Source organism: Anomaloglossus baeobatrachus, chromosome 4 (genome assembly GCF_048569485.1).
Source record: "Anomaloglossus baeobatrachus isolate aAnoBae1 chromosome 4, aAnoBae1.hap1, whole genome shotgun sequence".
Taxonomy (NCBI): domain Eukaryota; kingdom Metazoa; phylum Chordata; class Amphibia; order Anura; family Aromobatidae; genus Anomaloglossus; species Anomaloglossus baeobatrachus.
In genome coordinates, this window is record NC_134356.1 from 445,631,460 (window position 1) to 445,641,903 (window position 10,444).

Consider the following 10,444-nt stretch of genomic DNA (forward strand, 5'->3'; position numbering starts at 1 on the left):
GACTGAGCAATGTGTGAAAGAGGAGTCACATGTGACAGCTATGAAGATTGTTTACAGGGAGTTTACTAATATTATAAGTGTAAAATATAGGATATTCAATTGCTTCTGGATGGTGTCGACCAAACCAATGGGAACCCCAATGATGCTCAGACTAAGGGAACTGCATCACTACAGCTCCTTAAGGGGCAATGTGTCTGAGCTGACGTTTTCAGTGGTACAAATGGACGGAAGTTGCACTGAATTCTTGTATATCTCATTTATTTGAATGCACTTTTGCTTTATTTATTGCACAGTGTGTGGACTGGACCACCATGTGCATAAGGAAAGCCAAAGGAACCTGATTTTTTTTATTTGTTCTAAGAATATATATTGTATCCAGTGTGATGAGAAAGTTCAGCCAATTCCTAGCTATATACCATTTTACAGCTGAAAGGAAATACTTTCTTTAAAAAGTATATTAAAGGGCACTTATCACCTGATTCATTCTGCCCAAACAATGGGAAGCACAAATCACAGTCTATCTGCATAATTGCTTTGGCGTTTAACGATCTGTCTGGGAATCAGGGTGCACTCACACGAGCGTGAAAATCGGACGAGTGCAATGCAAGAAAATCTCATATTGCACTCTGACCAATGTTAGTCAATGAGGGACAGCAGGTGGTCAGCTTTTCTCGCATCCAGATTCTGGATGCGAGGAAAGTAGCAGCATGCTGCGTTTTTATCCGTAAAACGGCCGAGAACCGCCAATGCAAGTCAATGGGTGCGAGGAAAAAACGGATGTCACACGGACAGCACACGGACCATCCTAGTGACATCCGTTTTTCTAAATACATTTCTATCATGTAGCACAGAACACTGTAAATGCTCCTGTATATTACTGTATGTGAGTAACAGTTGCTGAGGAAATAAACTGATTGCACACTGACAGCACACTGACAGCACACTGATGAAAAGTGAAAAAAAATCGTCCTACTCTCACAAAAGAGAATGGGATTGTTTTTTCATACGTTCATGTGAATCCAGCCTTAGGGGCCCTTTGCACACTACGACATCGCAAGCCGATGCTGCGATACCAAGCGCAATAGTCCTCGTTCACGTCGCAGCTGCGATATCATGGTGATAGCTGGCGTAACGAACATTATCGCTACTCCAGCTTCACATGCACTCACCTGCCCTGCAACGTCGCTCTGGCCAGCGACCCGTCTCCTTATAAAGGGGGCGGGTCATGCGGCGTCATAGCGACGTCTTACGGCAGGCGGCCAATAGAAGCGGAGGGGCGGAGATGAGCGGGACGTAAACATCCCGCTCACCTCCTTACTTCCGCATTGGCTGCCGTGGCGCAGGTAGGAGATGTTCCTCGCTCCTGCGGCTTCACAGACAGCGATGTGTGCTGCCGCTGGAACGAGGGACAACATCGTAACATCGGTCATTTCCAAATCATGGAAATGACCGACGCTACACCGATGATACGATTACGACGCTTTTGCGTCTTTAATCGTATCAAAAAGGCTTTACACACTATGATATCGACAGCGAGGCCGCATGTGCGTCACTTTCGATTTGACCCCACCGACATCACACCTGCAATGTCGTTGTGTGCAAAGTGCCCCTTAGACCGGACACCAGACTAGTCCAGCACTGACACTGGCGGGCACTAATTAGGACATTTCAGACAAGGATATATATGGCTGCAATTCTGCATTCAAGCTCTTATGCATCCTGCCTATGGTTTGCACAGCTTAAGACAAATAACAGTTTCCTTTCATGTACTTAATGTGATGCTAGACACCACTATGAGCAGTATGGATGAAAGGGTAGTCAGACAAGCTGGGGTCAGGAAACAAGAAGACACAACAGGACACAGGGAGTAAGCAAAACCAAAGTCATGTCACAGGTTGAGGGTCAGTATTCCAGGAGAGTACGTATAGGACTTAGGGAGCAGACAGAGATGTGGTCAGGAAATGGTCCGAGGTCAGAAGGCAGGAGGTAACGGCAAAGACAGGGAGCGGGTAGAGGGAAGTAAATAACAGTCCATGTCGAGAAGTCAAGATCAGAACACAAGCACAACAGGAGCCAAGAGCACAAATGAGCAAACAGAAAGTATGACTGGCGAAGTTCAGGCAGTGCATGCCTAGTAATGAAGCCTGAGCAATAACCAAGAAAGAGGAGCATCTGCATAAGCATCTCCCAGAACCAGCATGGAACCTAGTGCTGAAAGACAACCTGCCTGCAGGTGCACAAGATACATAGCAGAGCATTTCCAAATGCAAAATGCTCTGCACGAAGGAAACATGTAAGTGCGGCTCAGCAGATGGGGAGAGCGTGGCAGAGCATCACCAGTATGTAAAATGCTCTGCACAGCAGGACCGTGAAACTTTACATACTTACACATATAAAATTAAATATAATAATGCTCTAACATTTGTTTCTACAAGAAACAATCTTATGCTTGACTGAATGGAATTTGTAACACCTGTACAACTTAAAATTACAGTTGTACAGTATTTGCACTGGTAGCTCTGAGCAATAACACTTTGTTACCTCTGTTAGCAGTACAGTACAGGTTATTAATTTTATCTCTGTTATCGGGAAGCCTAAAGCTTCTTGCAAATGAAAACAACCTATACTGAATTCGTATTTTACCCTCTCAAAGGTTGTTGCAGATATTATCTGTTTTCTATTTCCCTCAAAATGTTGCTGGCTGCTCAACTGTATAAAGCTCTACAATTTTTCTCATAGGGCACAATGTCTCAAGACAAATTGCAAAAAAGACAATGGTTTATGAGATTGTATTTATACTCCGTGCATATCAAAACCCATCCCTTTGTCTCAGGGGTGGGATTCAAAGTTTTAACAATAAGTTTACTGTTTGTGTTAAGAAATCACTCTGATTTAAAAAAATAAATACATAAATAAAAAAATTTAAAAAAAATCACCCATTTGAATACGACACCCATTTTGTTAGCCACTTCCATTTTCACAAACTTTCCTCAACCACAGATCATGATTAAGACACTTCTTTAAGTTCATAATTAAAAAAAATTTAGTGAATTAATTGAAAAGTAAAATCATTTAATCACAGATTTCTATTCTGCAGAAAAAAAAATCCACTTATCAAAAAAGTAAACAGACTTGTTAATATTATATTGTACTTATTAAGTAATACAAACTCAAGGTAAATCAATTACAAATGAGCAACCCATGAATTAATAAATATTTGCAACATACGAAAAGGGAGAGATGAGAAACTGTCAGAAATGTGTAGCCCAATGGCTATCTGTGAACGTGCAATCTGACATTTAGGGATCAAGTGAAGAAAGTAAAGTTAGCACATGGGAAGAAAGTTTACTTTTTTGATATAAGGATTTTTCTGGAGAAAAATATCATTCAAAAAGATAATTTAGTTTAATTATGGCCATTAGTCCAATTTTTGTAGATTTTGCTTCCTGCTTCTTGTATTATAAGGTCATCTATAGGTATTTGATACACAGGAGCTCTGTATATAGTGTATAGTGTACAGGTAAATCAGTGATCTTTGGTGATATTATACTGTGTATACAAGCCTCCTGTGTATATCATAAATGTTAGTAGACCCCTGATATTTTTGTAAATATTTTACATCTTTTTCATTGGACAACACTGAAGATATGAGACCCTGACTACTTTACAATGTAAAGTAGTCAGGGTCCAGCTAGGATAACAGTGTTAATTTGGTGTTCCCTCTAAATAACTCAACACACGAGCATTAATGTCTAAACCACTGGTAACAAAAGTGAGTACACCCCATAAGTGGAAATGGCCACATTGTTGCCAATTAACCATTTTTAACCATTTTCCCTCGCTATTGTCATTTGACTCATTATTGTTACAAGATCTCAATTGTAGTATACCAAAAACCATATTAGGGGATCCAGTACATATGATCAATTCCACCAACACAAGAAATGTACTGAAAATACATAAGTGATTCACAAAAATTGTTTATCAAGAATTAAAATTATGTTTAAAATACCATACAGGATAGAGTATTAAATTGGAGAGCGTATACGGGTGATAAGATGCCCTGAGAAAGTGATTACATGATTAACATAGTTGCTGCAAAAATGACGCTACAATTGATACAGTAGTATTAGATTGAATCCCAAATGGACTTAATAAAGGGGTCAACATTTTTTTTTTTAAGCATGAATAGGGATTATATGCAGTATACAATCATTTAAATAGAAGAATGAATCAAACTAAATGAATAAAAATACCTATGACTATAAAGTGCAAAGTGCAAATATTAGTATAATTACCTATATAATAATAATAATAATAATAATAATAATAATAAATAAGGTCATAGAAAAATAATTCATGAAATAAATAGATAAATAAGGAGTACATTGCACATAATATTACCTAGACATGTGAATTACAAAACATCATAGTAGTCCTCCATGCAAATAGTAGTACATGGTGTGGCCTAGTATACAGTAATTTAATATTAATCATGACACAACATAGTTAGTTTACATAAACATAATGGTACATACCAGGGACTCCAGGGATGCTCCCAACACACATTTTGCCTTCTTTCTCAAGGGAAACAAGTATTTTAAGTACATTTTTTGTGTTGGTGGAAAAGATCTCAATTGTGAATGGAAAAAAGTATGTTAAATTTGATGTTATTGCTTACACACTCTCTCATACTGGTCACTGGACGTTTAACACCTCATGGCAAATAATTCTCTGAGGATCTGAAAAAAATAATTGTTGCTCTACATAAAGATGGCCTGGAGTAAAAGAAGATTGTCAACACCCTGAAACTGAGCTGCAGCACAATGGCCAAGACCATACAGTAGTTTAGCAAAACAGGTTCCACTCAGAACAAGCTTTGCCATGGTCGAACAAACAAGTTGAGTGCACATACTCAGCATCATAGCCAGAGGTTGTCTTCTCAAAATAGACATATGCATGCTGCCAGTATTGCTGCAGAGGATAAAGGTCTGCATGGCTGTTTTCTAAGAAAGAAGTCTCTTTTATGGTTCAATATATTTTTATTAAACATAGAAGAAAAATTACCAAACATTTCCAGGCATTCAATTAGGCAAAAACAGTATATCCAGTACAATTGAGTGAGATCAGGGATCACCGGTTTCTCCTGGTTAGATATACGCCTATAAAACATTCAACAATAATCAATGTATTGCCATATGGAAAATTTTCTATCCATTTTAATTATACAACAATAAATATGCAAAAAGGAAACAAAAGTAAGATAGAAGAGAGGAGGCGGGAGAAAGAAGGGGAAAGTGAGATTGGAATAAAGGAAAGATAGAGGAAAGGGTTCAGATGGAGTATCCCCGTGTTTGGGACAGAATAGTCTCCCTCTGGTCCCTGGTCCGCACTCCCAGACCCAGTCATGTCTCCAGGATCACCTGTGTCAGTCACTTTTGAAACCCAGCTGTTTCCTTAAAAAATATCCAAAGGTGCCAGATTGCAAACCATTTAGAGTCAAACTTCTTCTCAAATGCCCTGATTTCTTCCTGATGTTGGAGTGTGTTAACTAGAGTTGAGCGCGGTTCGTGGTTCGAGGTTCTCCAGTCCGCGGCTCGAGTGATTTTGGGGGCTGTTCTAGATAGAACTAGAACTCGAGCTTTTTGCTAAAGCTCGATAGTTCTAGATACGTTCGAGAACGGTTCTAGCAGCAAAAAGACCAGCTAATTACTAGCTGGCTTTCCGCTGTAATAGTGTAAGTCACTCTGTGACTCACACTATTATGAAATTTCAGTGTATAGTGTGCGTGAACAGCGCATTCAGATCACTGCTGTGTGGAAAATGGCGATCGCCATTTTTTTTTTCCTTGTCTTCCTTCCCTAAGCGCGCGCGTGTAGTGGGGCGGGCCAGCATGTCAGCCAATCCCAGACACACACACAGCTAAGTGGACTTTTAGCCAGAGAAGCAACGGCATGTGTGATAGGATGTCCATGTCACATGTCCCTGCATTATAAAACAGGACATTTTCCTCCAGCACGCCATTATCTGCCTTCTGCGTCCTTGGTGTCAGTCACCGCTGGCGCAGCGCCTAGCTCCGATACTGCTGTGTACGCTCTATACACAGCGCTGTACAGCATAGGGATAGCACTTTCTATCAGTCCTTTTAAGGGCTAATACCGGCAGGGTCAGAGCCATAGGTGACAGGTCCGTGAAAACAGAGTTTAACAGCTACACAAGATGACAGCGTCTGTGTAGCTAAGGTCAGGGATTTCCTCGCTGCATTTCCCCATTAGGACGGATAGAAAGGCAGGCTTCCTTTCCTCTACCCAGAGACCCACAACCCTGGCACTGTACCCTCCTGCCCTTTGCACACTCAAACTCATTGTTACTAAGCCATTATACTAGCAAACACTGAGTGAACTTAGTGGCATCCTAAACATGGCTGTTGGACTTCTGTATTGTCCCACAAGTGCAAAGATATTTGCAGCACGTCTGCCTGCATTGCACACTCAAACTCATTGTTACTAAGCCATTATACTAGCAAACACTGAGTGAACTTAGTGGCATCCTAAACGTGGCTGTTGGACTTCTGTATTGTCCCACTAGTGCAAAGATATTTGCAGCACGTCTGCCTGCATTGCACACTCAAACTCATTGTTACTAAGCCATTATACTAGCAAACACTGAGTGAACTTAGTGGCATCCTAAACGTGGCTGTTGGACTTCTGTATTGTCCCACAAGTGCAAAGATATTTGCAGCACGTCTGCCTGCATTGCACACTCAAACTCATTGTTACTAAGCCATTATACTAGCAAACACTGAGTGAACTTAGTGGCATCCTAAACGTGGCTGTTGGACTTCTGTATTGTCCCACTAGTGCAAAGATATTTGCAGCACGTCTGCCTGCATTGCACACTCAAACTCATTGTTACTAAGCCATTATACTAGCAAACGCTGCTGCCAGTTTAAGGGCCGTAGTTGCATTGTCAGTGATAATTATTGTTGTTTATTCTGCTGTTAATAAAGATAGACCACCGCTGCAATCTACACCACCTCTCAATTTTTACTACCACATTTTAAGTGCACAATCTTGTCGCAATCAAAATGAGTGGCAAAATGACAGATGCTGGTGGAAAGGGGAAGAGGCGTGTTGGAAAAGGAAAAAAAGGGTTTGTCCGTGGGGAAGGTGGCAAAGCTCCATTAACATCTGCTGAAGATAGACCATCTTCCAGCAAAAGTAAGATGTCTACTACTTATCGTGGACAATCCGATGTGCTCCCTTTTTTACGGACACGAACAACTGGAACAAAGGTAGATGATGGCCAAAAAAGGAAAATGCTTGAATGGATCTCAAGTGGTCCAACAAGTGCCCTCTCCGCCACCTCAACTACCGCATCCAAAAAACACCAGTCCTCTGAGTTGTCATCCCAATTAAAACTTGCTTTCTCCCAGCTCTGAAGTCTCCATCCGCCCTGCACAGTATGGTGGAACTGAGATGGCTGAGTCTGCAGAGCTGTTCAGTCACACTATAGCCTGGGAATCAGAGGTCTGCTCCCAAGCTACAGTGAGTACAGACCAGGAAATGGTCTGCAGTGATGCCCAGAACCTTTGTGACTCTGATTCAGGCCGTGAGGACCAAGTTTTCTGAGCATAATGTTGACCCTTTTTCACCAACTGTAACACCTGTTGTTATAGACAATGAGGAACATACTGATGACGATGAGACGCAGATACCAGATTGGGATGACAACTTAAATATTCGGTCAGGGCAAGAAGAGGCTCGGTCTGAGGGTGAGGGGAGTGCAAACACAACAATTGATGAGGAAGTTCTAGATCCCACCTACTGTCAACCCACAGTCAGGCACTTGAGGAGGTCAACAGAGGTGGTGGAGGAGGATGCAACTGATGACGAAGTTACCTTGCGCCTTCCTGGACAGAGTCGGAGTACTGGTAGCACGTCTACAACTGCATCCTCAGCCACCACTCTGGCTCTGAGCACTAGTCGGGGTGGATCAACAGGTCGCATGCCCTCTAAGCCTTGCCTAGCCTGGTCCTTTTTTGACATAGCAAAAGATCGCCCAAATTATGTGATTTGTAAAATTTGTCATGATTCTGTTAGTAGAGGTCAAAACCTCAGCAGTTTGACAACTTCTTCCATGAATCGTCACATGAATAAATATCATATGTCCCGGTGGGAAGCTCACCGTGCTGCAATGCGGCCTAGCGGAGCGAACCATCCACTGCCTGCCCCTTCTAGTGCACCCGCGCGCTCTTCATCTTCTAGGACTGTGGGGACAGCTGTCACACCTGGTTTTCCACGCACAACTTCCACCACTGTAACCGCAACAGGCAGTTTGCTTGGTAGGTCGTCAGTTGGTTTGGAAGGGGAAACAAGTGCGTGTGTACAGCTCACTCAGACATCGATAGCACCAACGTTGGATGAAGGCGACATCATGTCTACGCCTGCACTTTCCTCACAAACCTGCATTTTTCCAGGGACACCCTACTCAACACCGGCTACACACAGCAGTCAGATCTCTGTCCCTCAGATGTGGACAAATAAAAGGCCATTTCCTGCGACTCATGACAAAGCTAAGAGGTTGACTTTATCCCTCTGTAAGCTCTTGGCTACCGAAATGCTGCCTTTCCGCCTGGTGGACACACAGGATTTTAGAGACCTTATGTCTGTCGCTGTGCCCTAGTACCAGATGCCCAGTCGCCACTACTTCTCTAAGAAAGGTGTGCCCGCGCTACACCAGCATGTCGCACACAACATCACCGCTTCCTTGAGAAACTCTGTGTGTGAACGGGTGCATTTCACCACCGACACTTGGACCAGTAAGCATGGACAGGGACGTTACATGTTGCTGACTGGGCACTGGGTAACTATGGTGATAGATGGTGAAGGGTCTGCTGCACAAGTCTTGCCGTCCTCACGACTTGTGTGTCAATCCTCTGTCTGTCCAAGTTCCGCCACTGCTTCTGCCTCCTCAACCTCATCTGGGTCCTCCACCTCCGCCCCAAGCCTGCCTGGTCAGGCCACCAGCGTTCGCACTGCGCAGAAGGAATCACGCACCCCTCATTACTATGCTGGCAGCAGAGCGCAACGGCATCAGGCGGTCTTTAGCTTGACATGTCTTGGGAATAGGAGTCACACAGCTGAGGAGTTGTGGTCAGCTCTGCGGTCCGAGTTTAATAAATGGTTGTCTCCACTCAACCTGCAGCCTGGTAAGGCCGTGTGCGACAATGCTGCAAACCTGGGTGCGGCCCTTCGCCTGGGCAAGGTGACACACGTGCCTTGTATGGCTCACGTGTTGAACCTTGTTGTCCAGCAATTTTTAACACACTATCCCGGCCTAGATGGCCTTCTGACCAGGGCACGAAAACTGTCTGCTCACTTCCGCCGTTCAACCGCTGCAGCTGAGCGACTTGCATCGCTCCAGAAGTCTTTTGGCCTGCTGGTTCATCGCCTGAAATGCGATGTGGCGACATGCTGGAATTCGACTCTCCACATGTTACAGCGACTCCGCCAAGTCCTGGTGCAATGCGTCATGACGTATAGCCTGGGCCAACGAGATGCAGAGGTGGGGCAGATCACCCTGATGGAGTGGTCTCAGATCAAGGACCTATGCACCCTTCTGCACAGTTTCGACATGGCGACGAATATGTTTAGCGCTGACAATGCCATTATCAGCATGACAAATCCAGTCATTTACATGCTGGAGCACACGCTAAACACTATTCGGAGTCAGGGGGTGGGAGAACAGGAAGGGGAGGAACTACAGGAGGATTCATATGCGCAAGGGACAACAACATCACCAAGGTCCAGACGTTCATCATCACCAACGCGGCAGGCATGGGACCATGGGGGACAGGGATCAACAAGGGCGCATGGTAGCAGGCGAAATGTTGAGGAAGGTGCAGGAGAACATGAAGAAATGGAGGACGAACTGTCCATGGACATGGAAGACTCAGCGGATGAGGGAGACCTTGGTCAAATTTCAGTTGAAAGAGGTTGGGGGGAGATGTCAGAGGAAGAAAGAACGGTTAGCACCTCTATGCCACAAACACAGCGTGGACTTGGTCCGCATGGCTGCGCAAGACACATGAGCGCCTTCTTGCTGCACTACCTCCAACATGACTCTCGTATTGTCAAAATTAGAAGTGATGATGACTACTGGCTTGCCACACTATTAGACCCCCGGTACAAGTCCAAATTTTGTGACATAATTCCAGCCATAGAAAGGGACGCACGTATGCAGGAGTATCAGCAGAAGCTGTTACTCGATCTTAGCTCGACTTTTCCACCAAACAACCGTGCAGGTGCAGGAAGTGAATCTCCCAGTTTTAACTTGACAAACATGGGACGGTCTCGTCATCTTCAACAGTCTACCCGTACCAGTAGCACCATATCTGGTGCTGGTAACAGCAATTTTATTGGAATCTTTTCATAATTTTTTT